General features: G+C 39.3%; 2 pseudogenes; both read left to right on the forward strand.

Moving 5' to 3' along the window:
- The first annotated feature begins 578 nt into the window (after positions 1 to 578).
- LOC101610889 lies at positions 579 to 8088 on the forward strand (annotated as a pseudogene).
- A 2168-nt stretch (positions 8089 to 10256) lies between these two features.
- On the forward strand, positions 10257 to 11069 carry LOC101610603 (annotated as a pseudogene).
- Positions 11070 to 19228: the final 8159 nt, after the last annotated feature.

Raw genomic sequence — 19228 nt, forward strand, 5'->3', positions numbered from 1 at the left:
ACATTAGATCCTAATGGTAAGAGCATGGTACATGATAAATTCTCTTTTCTTTATATGCCTCTTCCACTTCCCTTTATTTTAGGACCACAGTCAGATTTGTATTTTAACTTAAAACATGCTTTCAGTAAGATCATGACCTGACAAAGTTCTGAGAATCTTACCGTGCAGTACTCAGCAATAAATAGGTCACCTATGTCCCCATGTCGAAGGCTCAGGGAATATTGCAGAAAGGTCAGAAACAATTTAGGAGCCTGAGAAAGCTGAAGTGGTGCGGAACACTGACTTCTAGGCTGCTGCACTTGAACTCACAGCAGCTGTGGTCACCTAAAAAGATCAGGGTCATCAATGTTGTCATAGAGGGGAGGAGTTCATGATGCCCCATTCCTTTGAGGATTTATGTATATGAAGTTACGGATTGATAAGGAAAAACATTTTCTTCCTTGGTGTAGCTCCTTATAAAGTGTCTGTGACCATATTTCTTAAGCAATTGATGTGATACTTTAAGAAAGGTGCTGCAAATCAAGATCCAAAGAAAACAACCATCATGGCCAGTAACCCCACCTTGTTTTCCACTTAAAATGGCAAGGTCACCCCCAGGCCCTCTTGTAGTGGCCACAGCAGAACACGGATGTCATGAATCTCCAGTTGCTCTGGCTCAAGAAGAGTCCATTATTTCTCTACAAGATTATATGACCCTAAATATCTCTGAATGTTGGTATTTCAATTTTGAGATGTGGTCAGTGGAATACAAATAACTATGCTAAATTACTCTGATGAGTTTGGAAATATTTAAGAGCAAAATTTTACAGCATTATTTCTCATCATTTTATGTCTACAGCAAACAAAGTGTGCTATACCCATAGCTGATCCCTTAACTACAGAGTCAAAATTAAACCCACAATCTTGTGTCAGGTGCTGCATGGAACATGAAGAAATTGAAAATACTTGTAAGAGCAGGGAAGCAATCATCTTCAACCAGCAAAGGATGTGTTCACTGGAGTCCTACTCAGGGCTCACTTTGTTTCAGGGGCTGTCGTAATTTCCACCAGTGGCAGGGAAACTTCTAATGACCTCCCAGACCCTCAAGTTTAACTTTTTGATGTACTTCAACTTGGGACAATATAAATCCTCAAACAGCAACTCTACAGTCTTGCTGAGTGAGCTCAAGTTATCATGTGATGCATTCCCGCTGGGCTCATCAAAACTATGCACAATAAACAAGATCATCCATGCCACAGATGACAAGCTGTGTCTCCTCCACTGGGAGGGGAAGTCCTGTCATTCTGTCCGTGACTTAGTCCTGGCTCCTGCTGGGCAGCCGACCCAGACTGCCCAAGTGACGGTTTGCAGCACTTAGCATTGGGAGCAAGAGAAAGGGAAGTACAGAGGCCTTTCCATTCTTCCTCTCCCTCAGTCTACATTTTCTTGGACTGTTTTATTCATCTTTCTTTTCCCTTGTTTTTCTTTTACATATTATTTCCCACTTATCTTTCTTGACACTATTTCTCTTTACTTTCATACCTATCCTCACTATTCTCTCATTATTTTAATTCTTTAGTATCTGTCCTAGTCAACCATTTAATTTTATAATGGGGGTTTGCATATTGATTACTTATACTATTGTGACATACTTCATGTGATGTTATTTCTTATAGAAATGCGTATATCTCTCTCTCTCAAACACCCAAATCTATTAGCATACATAAACATAATATAATAATTTTAGAAACACTTACTGTTTTCCAATCATACTGTTCAACTTTCAATCCTAGTGATGTTTCCTTCTCACTGGGCAATTGTGCAGTCTTTACAGGGAGTTGATATTAACTTGGGTTTTCCTGGCCACATTCCATTCTCTGTTATTTTTCTGCTTTTATCTATTGAAGTACTTTATGATACATTCCATTTACATTACCTTTTAATGTTTTGTTTCTTTTTAAATTTCTTACCTATGCTTCACTCTGACATCTGTATTATATATTCTGTAGTTTACTTTCATAATGCCATTTTTCATTGTAATTAGTACAATCTATTTTGTGAGTCCTTTCTTCAGAGCTGGCTTCATGGTGATGTTAACTACTTGCTTCACAAGTGCCTAAGAGAAAAAGAATGGTATCCTGTGGTGTTGTGTGACATGATTTTTAATCTCAAGAGTACAAATTGTGTTGTTCAAATTTTTTGTGTCCCTATTTCTATTGACTCTGACAATTACAGTGAGACATTGTTAAAATCTATTTTTTGTACCAATAACTGTAGGCTAAATACACAATGCATGACCCATATACCTCAACAAGGAGGGGCCAATGGGGAGGGGTAGGTCACGGATGAGCCTAATAATGGTACCAAACTGCCCGTATTTTCTGAATAGAAAATTAATAAAATAAATAAATATTAAAAAATATATTTTAATGTTTGGTTTTACAATGCCTCCAATAAACTTAGATGTGTTTTCACATGATATACTGAAGATACATGTATTTCACATACAAATTTAAATTTTGTATTCTTAAAGAAGAGTTTTTTTATATTCAGTAATTCTGTTCCCTTAAATTTAGGTTGATAAAGTATTACATATTCAAATTGAAATAGTTGTACTGATTACTCTGGACCATATAAAGAGAAATTATGAGGTCAGAGAGATGGCCCAGAGGTTCAAAGCACTTTATTATTTGAACACATGACTTTTAAGGGAAACTCTGTGGAAGTAGAAACTATTAAAATAACAAAATTAGCCAGGATCACAAAGAAAAAATAATATGTTTCATTCAACTTCTGATCTGAATTTATTTTGTGTGTGTGGGAAGGAGTAAAATGAGGGATAAAGAGATGTTAAGTTGGGCATATAATATAACTCATATGATATGAACGCAGAATGGGGACAAGGGAAGAGAGATGCCAGCCAGCAGGTTTGGGCTGAGGAGCAGGGAGGAGAATGGGAAAAGAGGAACAATAAACACAAAATATGCACAAAAATATCATAACAAAGCCCCTTACTTTATATGACCATTTAAGGTCCAGTAAAAACCAAAGCAGTGAGGAACAAAACCCCATGTAGGAAATGCTATGCTCTACAAAAGAGAGTAGAGGAATGAATACTGTTGTAGACAGTGTTACTCTGCAAAGAATAACTTCAAAACCAGAGTGGGTGAGTGCATGATGAAAATGTGGCACAGATACACAATGGACTTTATCCATGAAGAAGTTATTTGTGTGTGGCTGTTTATAGTAAGTGAAATGCTCTGTGATGTGATGCACATGGTATAAACACACATGCATGGATGTGTGTGTGCCCCATACCCACTAATTCCGAGGCCAGTGGAGGAGATTGAGTGTCTTCCTCTTTTTGCTAATCTGCTTGTGTTCTTGAGATGGAGTCTGTCACCCAATGGAGAGCTGACTGGGAGCACCACCAGTTCTCTGATCTCAGCTGCGTGCAGTACTGGAGTTATAGGTGTGCATAGATATGACCAGCCTTAAAAAAAAAAAAGATAAAAGAAAACTAGATGCTAGGAGATCACAGTTAGGTGGTCACAGAGTTCTCAAATTCTCTCAGACTCTCCTGTTTGGCCAGCAAGTGCCTTTCCATGGAGCCATCACTGCAGCCCCAAGAAAAATCCTCTTGTTTACAGATACATTGTGGGAACTGGAGGCCATTATCTTAGCAGATATAACTCACAAATATAAGATTTTCTCATTCTATCCTCGATGGAATCTTCATGAAAGTAAAAGGGCTAATTCATAAATTATATCAATGCAATCTATTATTTTGTACAATTATGATACAGTAACAATATCCATAAATAAGCTTGGGGTCTTAGCACTATAAAGCTAGAACCTGGAAGACTGAGGCAGAAGGATGACAATTATGGGACAGCCTAAAATACATTTCCAAACATTGTCTCAAAAGCACACAAACCAGAACTCAGGAGGATGGAGGAAGGGCTATCAGAAGTGAAAGTCATTCTCAGCTACATAATAAATTTGAAGGCAGCCTTGGATATGAGACATTATATCCAATAACCACAATAACAAACAAATACATAGAGAGAGAGCTCAGGATCCTCTGATGCCCATCTTTTGATGACAGTTTGTCTATTTCATAATTGAACATGAACATTCTACAGCATTGGAGAAATCAACAGAGCCTTAAGATAGCAGGTTGCTGTCTGGGTAACATACAAATCTCTTCATCCTCCTTCCAGAAGCAGGCACTGCCCTGTCTCCCTGACACTCCAGACATGCTCCTATATATAAGCCTGTGATAAAGTCCACTTTGTCTATTGTGGGATCTGCTGCATCCTTAGTTGAGCTTTCAGCCATTCTGTCTGTGGTGGCCTGTACTCAAATGCAGGCATTTTCAAAATAAATAAGGTTGGGGATTTCAAAAATTGAAGACCATTTTTTTTTTTTGAGACAAACCCAACAGACTGGCCTTTTTATGCAACACACAAAGAGAGAGAGAACTGGTGCACCCAGGCCTCAACCACTGCAAGAGCTCCAGACATGTGTGCCCCTTGTGCGCATGTGCGATTTTGTGCCCTTGCTTCACTGGGCTCACTAACCCCTGAGCTGCCTCTCCAGCCCTGGAGGACCATGTCTTATTTGCATTCATCAACTTGGCAGGCCCTCTTTTTTCCAAGACCCAGAGACATTCTCCAACTTATCCTCCTCAGTATTCCACTTGGGATCAGAAAAACTCATTTGATTTCAGGAAGACTAGAGTGACACAGAGGCCCTTTATCTCTTCATCATTGTCTCATTCAGACTCAGTAACAGGCATTAGAACTCCCTGGTCTCTCTGCTTCAAACATCAGATGCCCACTAACATGGATTTATGCGCATTTTCATTATATTTAGAGGCTAGTAATCACCTCTACAAAATGTGTATTTATAAACATAAACTGTAGCTCACGCACCTATCTGTGGATACTGTATTTTCATAGCATCACCTTCCTCATTATCATTTTAGTTCTTCATGAAATTCTGGGTGGTGAATTTCACTGTAGTTGTGACTGCTTAGTCTCAACACCCAAGGGGACTTTCCTACATCTATCCCTTTTATTTCTAAATGTTTTATATTGAAAAATAATAATTTAAATATATGAGACACAAATGAATGATATTAATTATAAACACAACAAGGAATCAAAAAGTAAAAAAAAAAAAAACACCAATGTATCCATCATTGCAACTTTGCAACATTTCCTTGTGATAAGAACATCTTCAGATATGTTTTTGGAAAAATTGAAACATCCTGGCTCATACTATATCTGCACTGTGTATTTTGTTCGATAAATGTAATTTTCTTTGCTATTTTCAATTCCCTACTTGTTTTTTAATACCTCTGCATAACGTGTTGCTGTGATTTTAGAATGTGAATATATTTGAGTCTTTCTTGCAGTTTAAAAATGTTTTCATCTGTGGTCAAATTGTCTTTTTATTTGCTTAAATGTCAGAAGCAGTGCACACTGTCATAGTAAATGTTTCAGAAGTCTTTTTCTTCCACTGTAGGCTGTTTACAATTTATTTGAGAATCACAGAGCAAAAATGATTTTCATTTATGTTGAAATGAAAACCTGATATTTTATGAAGAGTCTCTTATCTTTCCAGAAAGTAACTTTAACCACATAAATAGGGAAGGGAAATTTGTATGTTGATCTGGATGATAAATTCTTGAAAGGTTTGCACTTCAAAGGAGACATATGGAGCAGAGTGCTGAATGACAAAGTACTCTGGTGAACAGAAAGACATGAGATAGGTCTGAAATTGAGTGACATTTGAGAAATCATAAAGTGTGAGCATGAATGGAAAGTGGTCATTAACCTGGTAATATTAGATGCATGTGGTGGTTTGAATGTAAATGGCTCCGTAGACTCATATATATATATATATATATATATAACTTCCTACTTACTCTTCAGGTGATCCTGAGTCTAGCCATAAGTGTATGTTGAGACCAGAGTGAGCTCTGGAATCTGGAATCCCTGGAATCTATAAGCCTCCCATAAGCTGTTCTTGTCCCAGCAACAAGAAGGGATCTGCAAAAAATGCATTTTCAAAAATTGTAATATGTTCAATGCTGAATCATTGTAAAATATCACCATCTCTTGTCTCAAAGAAAATTTATATAAAATAAATTGAAACATTTTCACATGACATAAAGGAAGCTGTGGAAGAATGATAAGCCAGTGTGATGTATGTCAATAAATAAGTTGGATGTTGGTCCTTCATGGTACATAATGAGAATAGTTTTTGTATAGAAGAGTTTTGTTGTACACTGTAAGAACACAAATTGACATTTGGTGATGCTCTTAGGGACTTTGCATAAGGAAACCTTGTTTGGAATTCATAGAGTCCATTTAAGAACCAAGGATTGTATTTCAAGTGACAAACAGCAGATAAAAAGATAGATTCCTAATGGAAATAATAAAAAAAGAAAGTTAGTCAGTTAATACTATGAATTTTAGTGTACATTTCACAAATTTCATAATGATGTACACTATTCATGAATCTCATATCAATATATTCTAAGTATGTTGGAAAGCCCAGTACTTCTGGTTAAATAAGAACCACATAGACTGTCTAGACAGAAAAATTGGAACTTAGAATTTATACATGTTACAAGAGGAAACATGGAGACTCTGTGAGACCAGATCTCATCATGATATGACTGCCTGTTGTTACAGAAAATGCATTTTTGTGCAGATGTGCTGAACAGTATGGAGTATTCAGAACCAGCCATGACCTCATTTGTGTATGTCCACAATGCTTTAGAACATCACTGGTAGCTTTGAGATTTGTTATGAGATGGAAAAAAGTGAAAGTATGTGTATTACTATCTGTGCTTTTCTAAAAAAAAAAACAACCCACAATATACACTTTAGAAATATCGGAGCACTGAAACACAACTAAATGTAATATATTCTCTTTGCTTCTAAGATCCTTGTATCCTGTAAGGGTCTCAGGAATCCCTGACATTCATTTCCAATAATGTGATCTCAGGACCTGAAATGCAACGTGGATATTCCATCACCTTTCTCTACTTGTGAACTGTGAATTGGCATATTTTTCTTCAAACATTATTTTAAAAATTCTTTGTGAATAGCCCATTTCTTTTCAATGTAGTCTGGACAAACACGATAATATCTAAAGGATCATTCTGATCATATTTCCAAGTGACATGATCTTGGGGATTTTCCTCATATCTGAATTTTGTATTGGCGTCATAGGGAACTTGTTGCTCTTCCTGTCATATATGTACATCTTCTTAGCCTAGCATTATCTGAGGAAACCTATAGATTTGATTTTCATGCACCTGACAATGGCTAATACTTTGAAAATTGTCTTCTTGTTGATACCTGATATCACATCATCCTTTGGAATGAGACATTTTCTCAATGATGCTGGTTGCAAGGCAGTCTTGTATATCTACAGAGTTACCCAGGGTCTTTCCATCTGTACTACCTCTATTCTGAGTACATTTCAAACCATCACCATCAGTCCCAGTAACTCTAAGTGGGTGTGGCTGAAACCTAGACTCTCTACCTGGATCTTTCCCTCTTTATTTTTCTCCTGGGTCATCAACATTTACATTCAGATCATTCATACTGTAATAGCCAGGAACAATGTCAGTCATGCTGGCCAGGGTTATGTTCATGCTTTCTGTAAGACCAGGGTGCCTAGGGATGAAAATTCACTGCCATTTTTCATTGTCCCTTTGTTGTCCTCATGATGTCAACCAGCCTCTACATGGTAAATCTCCTTTTCAGACATCATAGGAGAACCCGGCATGTCCACAGCCAGAGCCTCTCCTTCCAGCCATCCCCTGAAACCAAAGCCACTCACAGCATCCTTTTGCTGGTAAGCTGCTTTGTGTTCTTTTATTGGTTGAGTAACTTTGTCACCCTTTATGGATTCTATACACCCAAGAAAATTCCAAGACTTCAGGAAATTAATGCTACTTTATCATCATGCTACCCAACAATCTGCCCGTTCTTACTCATGAGAAACAACAAAATTATATTGCAATTTACTTCATCCCTTTCTATACTGGGAAGTACTTGTATTAAAAATGCATTCAGTCACTGATCTTGACACCACATCAATCCTCTACCCTGTGGAGATGATACAGGAGATGCACATTGGATTGAGATTTGAGACTCCAGTGCTCTGCAGTCCGTACATTGTACATTGATACCTTTCAACTGTGAAGCTTATTGTGAGTCATCCAGGACAGATGATACAATGGTACAGATTTTCAGGAGTTGTCCATGCCTTGGATGCAGCTCTTCAGTGGCAAGACTATACAATGAAGTGCCTCACCGATACAGCTGCCTTTGAATCACTCATGCTTCGGTTACTAACTGCAATAAACTCATTGGTTGGCCGTGCTGGTCTCTGACAGAATCATTTCTTTGATACGTGGCATTCTTCTATATCTGGTGTGGCCATAATTTCTTTACATTTCCTCAGTACTGTTTACATGACAATTGGCACACAAACAAAAATTACAGACTAAAAGAAACACTGGAGGTAAAGACATCATAGATACAATGGGCCTAACAGATTGTAAGGTTCAGGAGTATCCAAGACCACAAAGACCACTCTGAGGCAAAGATAGAAGCATTTATTCAGGCAAAACATGAGCTTCCAGGACTGATTCTCAAGATTGGAGTACAGTTAACTTTGAGATTACAGATAGTGGGCCATACAGTTTCTTCAGTTGGGGAAAGGTGAGGAAGGGAAATAGCTAGGGTGTGAGACCAGAACAGTGACTAGGTGTTCTGAAAGATAAGGAGGCAGGAACCTGTGCTTGGTGCATATAGATTTATGATCATGATGAACTCGGGGAAGCAGAGGCAGCCTGCAGGCCAACTCACTGAGAATGCAAGACAGGGGAGCACGGCAGGAGACGGGAGCACAGTGGGCTGTGGGATCAGTTTGTGGAACCTGCAGGAGCAAGATGTGAGCTGGATGCAGTGAAGTGCTCCTCCAGGAGACAGTGAAGGTGCACCAGCAGATACTGGAGGAGGGCTGCTGCTGGAGACAGGGTAGGCACACAGGCTGCTGGCACACGCTGTGTATGCACTACTGACAGGTGCCTTCAGGAGACAATGAAGGTACACATGGAGCCTGAGACAGCAGCAGATAACATGATCAGGAAGCCAGGGGCACAGCTCAGATGCTTGTACAAGTAGTTGGGGGGAAATGAGGGCCTACTGGGCTACCTGAGAGAGAAATCCGTAGATTTCCAACTGTACCTGCCTACTGGGGGTTTGCTAAGATCTGCTCAAACTGAAGCCCCACAGACCGTGCCTGACATTACTCCAGCCACTGAAGCATGGTTAGGCAGTTTCCACTGTGACCAGAGCCCTCAGTTTTTTATACCATGTATATATAATTTGGATGGTGGTTTAGGTCAAGAAGCTAAAAAGAGGACATGAGGGCTGGGTGATGAATTAGTGGTTGAGGTGCTCGCCTGAAAATCCAAAGGACCAGGGTTTGATTCCCCAGGACCCAAATAGGCCAATTGTACAAGGTGGCATAGGCATCTTGGAGCAGTGGCTGAAAGTACTGGCATGACTATTATTTCTATCTATCTATCTATCTATCTATCTATCTATCTATCTATCTATCTATCATCTATCTATCATCTATCTATCATCTACCTCTTTCTCTGTTATCTCATAAAAATAAAATAAAATAAAAAATTTTAAAGGGGACATGAAAGCAAAGATGTTACAGGTATGAGGAGAATGTGGGGCAAATGATGAGACCTGATAAGATGGGTAAGAACCCATGAGTTTAAACAAAATATTATGTGACACCTGTGAAAATGCCCATAATGAAACCCATTATTTTTGCACTAATTTCATAATAGTAATAATTTAAGAGAAAATGGTATAGGGAAAGAAATTATCAGGGGCTGGAGAGATGGCTTTGAGGTTAGGGTGCTTATCTGTGAGGCCTGAGCGCCCGGTCTGACTGCTAAGCGTCCAGAAGAGCGTGATGATCGAGGAGGCGCACATCAGGCTCGTTTGCAGGGTTCGAGGCCTTGGCAGGTCCATTTTCTCTCTCCCTCTCTCTCTCTCTTCTTTCTCTTCCTGACTCTCTCTTTCATAAATAAATAAACAAACAAATAAAATATGTTTAAAAAGAAATTATCAAAGAAGGTCATGGGTAAAGTAGACTTGAGGCATGCGGCCATTTCTTCCACGTCCGCTCTCTGCACCTTCCACTGAACCCCCAGTGGCGTCATGCTGGGCCAGAGCAAGAGGAGGTTCATGACCTCCGTGGTCTGCTGTGGCCGGCAAGAGGAGGGTCCCGGGGAAGACCTTGCCATCTTCAATGGAAAACACGTGGCAGTTACTGGCCATGATGGCTGTTTTCTTTGGATCTGGATTTGCAGCACCTTTTTCTTTTTTTTAATTAGTTTTGGACTCAGTGAATACAGTCAAGTTGGTATCATTGTTAATCTCCTCCCTGTCCTCCTCCCTCTTTGAGGACCCTCCTAGTTGGGGTATATGGATCTTACATTGTGGGGTTAGCCGTTAGTTATGGGTAGGAGGAAAGGTCTCTGTGTATCATGACCCAACATGTGACTTAACATTTTCTCTGGCCCCCTTCTGCAAATTTCCTTGAGTCATGTTGGGTTCATTTTAGGTCTGCTTCAGTGATGAGGTCTTAGGAGCTTCTGAGTCTCTGGATATCTGGTTTGGTAGGGCTTGATTGTTCTCTGTGTCTATCTCCTTCACCCTTGTGCTGGTACCAGGTTCATAAAGAAAACAGAACTCTTGCTTGTTTCCCTAATTATTCTTAATTTCACCTGGGGCCCTTTTGAGATATGATGGGGTGGTTCTTTCCTTAGGATCTGTGTGTATCTGAAAAAGAGAAGCATACTTATAGTAAGACACTAATTGCTTAAAAAAATAATGATATTTGGTGACATGGCTGAGTCTCACTATGTCTGCCATTTTCAGTTTTCAGAGTCTGTTGACTGTCACCTTGCTGCTTATATGAACATGCACTTATATCCGATCCTTGGCATCCAGCATCCTGAACAGAAATGAAGCTGGATTCTTGGGGATGTTTTGGAGGTGTGCCAGAACTGGTGAATGAGAAAGTCCTTGTGTTGCAGTGAGCTATGTAGTGATGGCCTTCAGCATCCTTTCCATGCAGTAGCTTGGAAAAAGTGACATTTGAATTTCCATCAGATTTTACTATAAACAAGAACTTGCCTGCAGAAATAGTAGAAAGAATGGTTAATCCATTTATCTCTGAACATTGGATGAGATAACTTTCCAGATGCTCTTCTCTATTTTTATGTTACTAGACCAATGATCTGCATAAATAATTAAGATGCAACCAGTTAATACACAGAGTTCAATAGTCTGTAACAGTCAACTTCAGCACTGTTACTCAATATGACACTCTGCAAATGTGCTTCTGTTTTGAAGTGAGGTAGCTTAAAGGCACATAGTGGAAAGAGAATCAGTAAGTGACTCCATTCTTTCCATTGGGTCTTGGAAATGATACATCTCTACAGAATGGCTAGACTCTTCAGAGAGAAAAATTATTTTTCCTGTTGTGGATTGCATTTGTATTATTAATTTTGCTTTTCACCTGACCAAACATTGGTCCTTAACCAAAATACCTCTACTCTTAGAATATTCTGAAATTTATTTCAGGTATTTAAAATGTTTAAAACCCAACCAGGTATGGTGGCATATGCCTTTAATCCCAGTGCTTAAAGGATGAGGTAGTAGGATCAGCATGAATTCAAGGCCAGCCTAGATCTACAGAATGAGTTTCAGGTCATCCTGGGCTACAGTGAGAACCTATCTCAAAAATAAATTTTAAAAAAGTTTAAATCAAGCCTATGCAGTTCTTAAGCACTAATATAAATGAGATGACTTAAAAGTAGAACAGAGAAAATGTTCAAACTTAACATATGAGTGAGGCCTCTGGTCAAGTGTGGATACATGATGTAAGTATGACCAGCTACCTGCCATTCTTTGAAAAAGACAATATTCTTAGAATGAGAGAAGCAAAATTGAACAATTGTAGAATGATGATCTTAAATATTTTTCCATTCCTATAATGCCATGTCTTCTAAATAGAACATATTTTGTAACTGCCCCAATGAAGTGTATTATTTTCTTTAATATAGCACTTTAAATTTAGTTTATGGTCTGTCAACCTGAACTGGAATCTCTTGTATAACTATGTAGGCAACACACAGATCTCTAACCTACCTAATCTGTGCACTATGTTCCAAGTATCTGAGCTTTGATATTGAAGGAAGAGTTTTAGAAATTTTAATGTAGGCAATAAAAATATTATTAATGTAACTTGCAAGGCAGCTTTAAGTTTGTGGCTAACATCTCTTAAGATTCAATGAAATTTCACTTGCTATTAGAACTTAAATATCAGTTAAAATTACTTATGATCAATAGTATTTGTTAAATACTCTTTATGGATATCAAGTTCCCTATAAAAGTACAAAGGAAAAACATTTTAATAAAAATGAGGCTGAGGCCGGGCGTGGTGGCGCACGCCTTTAATCCCAGCACTCGGGAGGCAGAGGTAGGAGGATCGCTGAGAGTTCGAGGCCACCCTGAGACTACATAGTGAATTCCAGGTCAGCCTGGACTAGAGTGAGACCCTACCTCGAAAAACCAAAAAAAAAAAAAAAAAAAAAAAAAAATGAGGCTGAGGAGCTCGATGTCTCTGTGGGTAAGAGTGCATCTACGTGAGCATGAAGACCTGGAAGGGCCTGGGACAACCTGAACTCATCTCCCCAGAACCCACGTACACTGAATGCGGCCAGGCACATCGTAACCCTAGTCTGCAGTGGGGTAGAAACTGGGATCACTGACCAAAAATCACAGCTTCAGGTTGAAGGAGAGATCCCGTCCCAAGACAGTCATGGACGAACAATAGAGGAGGGCATCCAAAGTCCTCCTCTGGCCTCCGCACGCACACACACCAGTATAAAAATACATACACTCAAAGAATAGAACTTGAGGCAGTCTCGCTGTACAGCCCAAACTGCCACCACAGACAGCCAAGTCACCAGTTTTTGAAGACTGTTTTAAGACATTTGTAATGATTTTCAGCAAAGTCTCTAGGAAAACTTACTTGTGTTTTGTTTTGTTTCAAAAGAACTGTAGGATTTGAATGTATTCCTTTTAATATTCAGCACATCTGTAGCTGCTTAAACCATATATTTTCCTTTGCATGGGATGCTGTGGTAATTATTTTTATTATAAACTGCAGCCTGGGCTTTACACCAGGTAAAGGATTTTTCAGTGTCCCAAATATGACTGTCAGCATTTAAAAAAAAATTTTTAAATAGTTTTCTATTTAGCAAATACAGGCAGTTTGGTACCATTATTAGGCTCATCCGTGACCTACCCCCTCCCCAATGGCTCCTCCTTGTTGATGTATATGGGTCATGCATTGTGGAGTTAGCCCACAGTTACTGGTATGATAAATGTCTCTGCATATCATGACCCAACATGTGGCTCTGACATACTTTCTGCCCCCTCTTCTGCAAAATTTCCCTGAGCTATGTTGGGTTCATTTTTGGTCTGCTTCAGTGATGAGGTGTTGGGGGCCTCTGAGGCTCTGGCTCTCTGATTTGGTAGGAGTTGATTTTTCTCTGTGTTGGTCTCCTTCCCCCTTGTGCTGGTATCTGGTTCATCAGGAAAACAGCACCTTTGCTTGTTTTGCCAATTTTCCTTAGTTTCAGTCGGGGCCTTTTTGAGGTATGATGGGGTGGCTCTATCCTTAGGATCTGCATCTATCTGAAAAAGAGAAGCAGAATCTCCAACGGACAGTAAGTTAGCAACAGGACAAATGAGATAACCCTTACTTTTTAAATATAGAGTTTAATAGGTGTATGTCCTCTTGTACCCCATGATTGATGGTAACTTGATATTGGAGAGTGGGCTTATGTTTGGATATGGTTCTGACTTGTTTCTCAGCTCCAGCTATGGGTCTTGTACCCTGAGGGGATCAGCTAGCCAAATCAAGAGCAGTTGGTTCCCCACCATGGCTGTGTGCCACTATTGCACTTGTGTGGGCATCACACCAGGTTATTTGTTGCTAAGTAGGCTAGACCATGAGTTGCTTGCACAGATATTGGTCATTTCCCCCAGTCACCCATGTAGCACCTTCTGGCACGAGACAGCTGTCAGCATATGTTTGCAAAGTAAGTCACCCTTCTGGGTCTGATGTCTGGTAGCCATCTGTTTTCTATCTCTGCTACCAGCCAGATTTTTCTGAAAGCTTTGTCAACTTTTTTTTTTTTAAAGCTAACACAAATCTATTATGAAAAGTAGAGAATAATGAATTCATTTGAAGACAAGAAAAGAAATAAAGATGTTTTAGTTCATCCATTTAACAGCTATGAAGAACATTTAAGAGGTAAAATCTTAGAAGTGGATCAGATTCTTAAACTCCTACAAGATATGCACATAAATAAACTAATGACATAAATGCCTCTTCTCTGAGATAAGGAATGTGATCATTAAATATATGCTTATTTTAGTAATTGAGTACTTTTTTTAAAATTTTGCTTTTTTGAGGCAAGGTCTCACTCTAGCTCAGGCTGACCTGGAATTCACTATGGAGTCTCAGGGTGGCCTTAAACTCACAGTGATCCTTAAGTACTGTTTAATCAAAAAAGTATGTAATTAACAAATTGTAGCTTTAACTTGTGTGATTTGATTCCTAGCCCAAGCCCTTTTGGGTTTCTATGGTGACCCATTGAGGTTGCTTATAGGGTCACAGACACCTTTTCAGGGGCTACACCAGGGAAGAAAATGTTTTTATTTATCAACCCTTAACTGCATATAAATAAATCCTTAAAGGAATGGGGCATCATGAGCTCTTCCCCCCATGACCACATTGGTGGGCCTGATCCTTTGTAGGTGTGAGTTCAAGCAGAACAGCCCTGAAGTCGGTGTTCTGTGCCACTTCAGCATTCTCCAGCTCTTAAATTGTTTCTGACCTTTCTGTAATATTCCCAAGCCTCGGATGTGGGGACATAGGTGACCCATTTATTGCTGAGTACTGCACAGTAACATTCTCTGCACTTTGTCAGGTCATGATCTTACTGAAAACACGTTTTAAGGTAAAATACAAATCTGACTGGTGGTTCTAAAATGAAGGGAAGTGGAAGAGTTATATAAAAAAAGAGAGAGAGAGAGAGAGAAATTGTCATGTCCCATGCTACCTTACCATTAGGAGCTAATGTTAAATCCATGGTGCTAGAGAGAATCCCAAACAGGGCTGGGATAAACAGTGCTTGTCTCACAACCATAAGGACCTGAGTTAGATCCCCAGGACTCATGAAAATTCCAGATATAGTAGAATATCCTGACAATTTCAAGCACTGAGTTGGCAAGAAAAGTATTAACAGGAGCTCACTGACCAGCTAATCTAGCCTAATCAGTGAGCGCAAGGCAATGGACAAAGCTGTTTCAAAGACATGTGGAGGACATGACTAGGGGCAAAGGTTATGCTCTGGGTTCCATGTGCTTGCACATGAGACATACCAACGCACATGCGTGCATGCACACACACCCACACCCCCACACACACTTCAATATTCATATACCTTAAAGGAATAAAACATAACTAAATAACATATAATAAAATGTAGGTATCACATATGCTTCAGTCAGTAGAATGTCTACTCCTTGAAGCTATCCCTTGACTGTGGTATGAGTGCCAGCTGTGACTAAGTTGTTCTTTTTGGGAGGGTTCATCCTCGGCACTGGGTGATATTTAGAAGCAATATTGGACATGCACACACTCCTTTATTATTTCTGTACCAGACTATATGTCCCTAAATATCTCTGAATAGTGATATTTTAAGATATGGTGGGGAGAATACAAATAACTATGGTTAATAACTCTTGTGATTTTGGAAATATTTAACAACAAAATTTTACAGCATTCTCTCATAATTTTATGCCTACACCGAACAAAGTGTGCCATAGCCATGGTTGATCCCTCAACTGCAAAGCCAAAATTAAACTTATAGCCTTGGTGTCATGTGCTGCATAGAACATGAAGAAATTGAAAATGCCCAGTAAGAGCGGGGGTGCAAGAGTCTTCATCCAGCAGAGGAGTGTTCCCTGGAGTCCTGCTCAGGAATCAGCTTGTTTCCAGGGCCGTGGTAATTTCCCCCAGCGGCAGGGAAATTTAATGGCATCCCAGACCCAGAAGTTTAACTTTCTGATGTACTTCAACTTGGGAAAATATGAATCCTCAAACAGAGACTCTATAGGCTCACTGAGTAGCTGAAGTTATCGTGAGACTCACTTTCCCTCTGGGCTCATCAAAACAATGAAGAGTAAACAAGATCATCCACACCACAGGCGACAAGCTGGACCTCCTCCACTGGGAGGGAATGTCCTGTCATTCTGTCCCTGATTTAGTCTTGGCTCCTGCTAGGCAGCCTTTCTAAGATGCTCCTGGCCTATGAGACCCAGACTGCCTGAGTGTGGGCTTGCAGCACTCAGCTTTGAGAACAAGAGGAAGGTAAGGAGACCTTTTCCCGCTTCCTCTCCCTAAGTCTACATTTGCTTGGATTGATTTTTCCATATATCTTTTTGCTTATTTTTCTTTTCTATATAACATTATTTCCCACTTCGTATTCTAGACAATATTTCTCTTGGCCTTCATACCTATTTTTACTATCTTCTCATCATCTTAATACTTTAGTGTCTGTCCCAGGATTTTATAATGGGAGGGTTGCACAGTGATATTTACACCATTGTCACATTTTTCATGAAATGTTATTTCTTCTACAAATGTGTACCTATCTCTCAAATAGCCAAATCTGTCAACATAGATAGACATGATATACTATTTTCAGAAACACTCTCTGTCTCCCAGTTGCTGTGTCCATCCTTCCGTCCCGTGAGGTTTCCTCACAGGGCAATGGTGCAGTCTCACTGAGAAAACGATTCTTATACCATGGTGTTGTGTGAGATTTTTTTTTTATCTTAAAAGCATAAATTGTTGTGTTGAAATTTTTTGTATCTCATTGCTACTTTTATTTTGGATCTAATAATGACTGGAAGACTTTGTTAAAATCTACTTTTTTAATTGTTTCATTATACCTCTTTTAAATTAAATTATGTTTTGACATGATATGCTAATCATTCATGTATTTCAATACAAATCTAAATATTGCATTCTTGAAGAAGGGGGATTTTTTTCTTCAGTAATTCTGTTTCCTTAAATTTTGTTTGATGAAGGATTATATATTCAAGTTGAAATATTTCTTTTTAAAGTGTTTATTTTTATTTATTTGTTTGAGAGACAAATAGGCAAGTAGAGAGAGAGAGACAGCATGGGAATTCCAGGGCCTCCAGCCTCTGCAAATGAACTCCAGATGCATGTGCCCCCCTTGTGCATCTGGCTTACATGGCTTCTGGGGAGTTGAACCTGAGTCCTTCAGGTTTGTAGGCAAGTGCCTTAACCACCAAACCATCTCTCCAGCCCCCAAGTTGAAATATTTCTACTGATTACTCTGAACTATATGGTGAAAAATCATGGAGCAGGAGATATGGCCCAGTGGTTCAAGACACTCTTACTTCATTACATGACATTTGGAAGAACATGGGTAGAAGTAGAAACTATTAAAATAGCAAAATTATCCAAGATAATAAAGACAAAATAATGTGTTTTCAAATAAAGAGATATTAAATGGAATGATGATAATATGATATAATTGCTGTGATATGAAAACAAAAGGGAGGTGAGGAAAGGGAGATGCCAACCAGCAGGATTAAGCTGAGGAGCAGGGGAGGAGAATGGGAAAGGAAGATCAATAAATACAACATATTCACAAAGGTGTCATAACAAAACTCATTACTTTATATGACCATTTAAAATCTAATACAAGGGCTGGAGAGATGGCTTAACAGTTAATGCACTTGCCTGCAAAGCCTAAGGACCCAGGTTTGATTCTCCAGGTCTCACATAAGCCAGATGCACAAGGTGGCACATGCTTCTGGAGGGCATTTGCAGTAGCTAGAGGCCCTGATATGCCCATTCTCTCTCTTTCTTTTTCTCTCTCTGTCACTTTCTCTCTCCCCCTCTCTCTGAGTCCAATAAATAAAAATAAAAAAATTAAAACCTAATACGAAACCAAAACATTAAGTAACAAAACCCTATGTAGGAAAATGCATACTCTAATAAACACAGTAGAGGAATGAATACTGTTGTAGGACACTCCATGCTACTGGGATGACCATCCAAACCAAACACAGTTCACATAGGAAGGAATTTATTTGAAGCTTACAGATCCAGGGTAAGTTCCATTGATGGCAAAAGAAGCTGGCTCCCATTCACCAATCCAAGCAGAGAGGCACAACCACACCGCAAGCATGAGGGCTGAACTGAAGAAGCAGGACCGCCATAGCTCATTCTGCACACCTGCTGCAGTCAGGTTTGCATTGCTGTCAGAAATCACCCAACCAAGAGAAACTCTTGGGAAAAATGGGGTTATTTTGGCTTACAGACTTGAAGAGAAGCTCCATGATGAGAGGGGGAAATGATGGCATGAGCAGAGGGTGGACATCACCACACTGGCCAACATAAAGTGGACAACAGCAACAGGAGTGTGTGCCAAACACTGGCAGGGAGAAACTGGCTATAATACTCCTAAGCCTGCCCCCAACAATACACTGCCTCCAGGAGGAGTTAATTTCTAGATCTCCATCAGCTGGCAACCTAGCATTCAGAACACCTAAGTTTATGGAAGACACCTGAATCAGACCATTGTGGTCCCTTAGGCTAGAATTCAGATCTGCACCCAGTAACCCTACTAAATTAAATGTTTTCACAATATGTAAAGAAAATTATGGAATATGTATAGGGCCATGTGTGTCATTAAATAGTTTAGATGTTGGTCCTTCGTAGTTCATAATGAAAGTAGCCTTGGTATAGGAAAGATTAATTGCACACTAAGAGAACACAGCTGATGATGCTCTTAGGGATTTTGTCTGCAAAAGGAAATTTATTTGGAATTCATAGGCCTTCCATTTTAGAATCAAGGATTGTGTTTCAAATAGCAGATACTTAGAAGGGTGGGTTCCTAATGGAAAAATAATAAAAATATAAAATCCAATGAATTATTAAATAATAGGAATGTTATTATAAACATCATGAATATCATATTGCTATACACTGAATCCCATATCAA

The sequence above is a fragment of the Jaculus jaculus genome, chromosome 14, assembly GCF_020740685.1.
Source record: "Jaculus jaculus isolate mJacJac1 chromosome 14, mJacJac1.mat.Y.cur, whole genome shotgun sequence".
Taxonomy (NCBI): Eukaryota; Metazoa; Chordata; class Mammalia; order Rodentia; family Dipodidae; genus Jaculus; species Jaculus jaculus.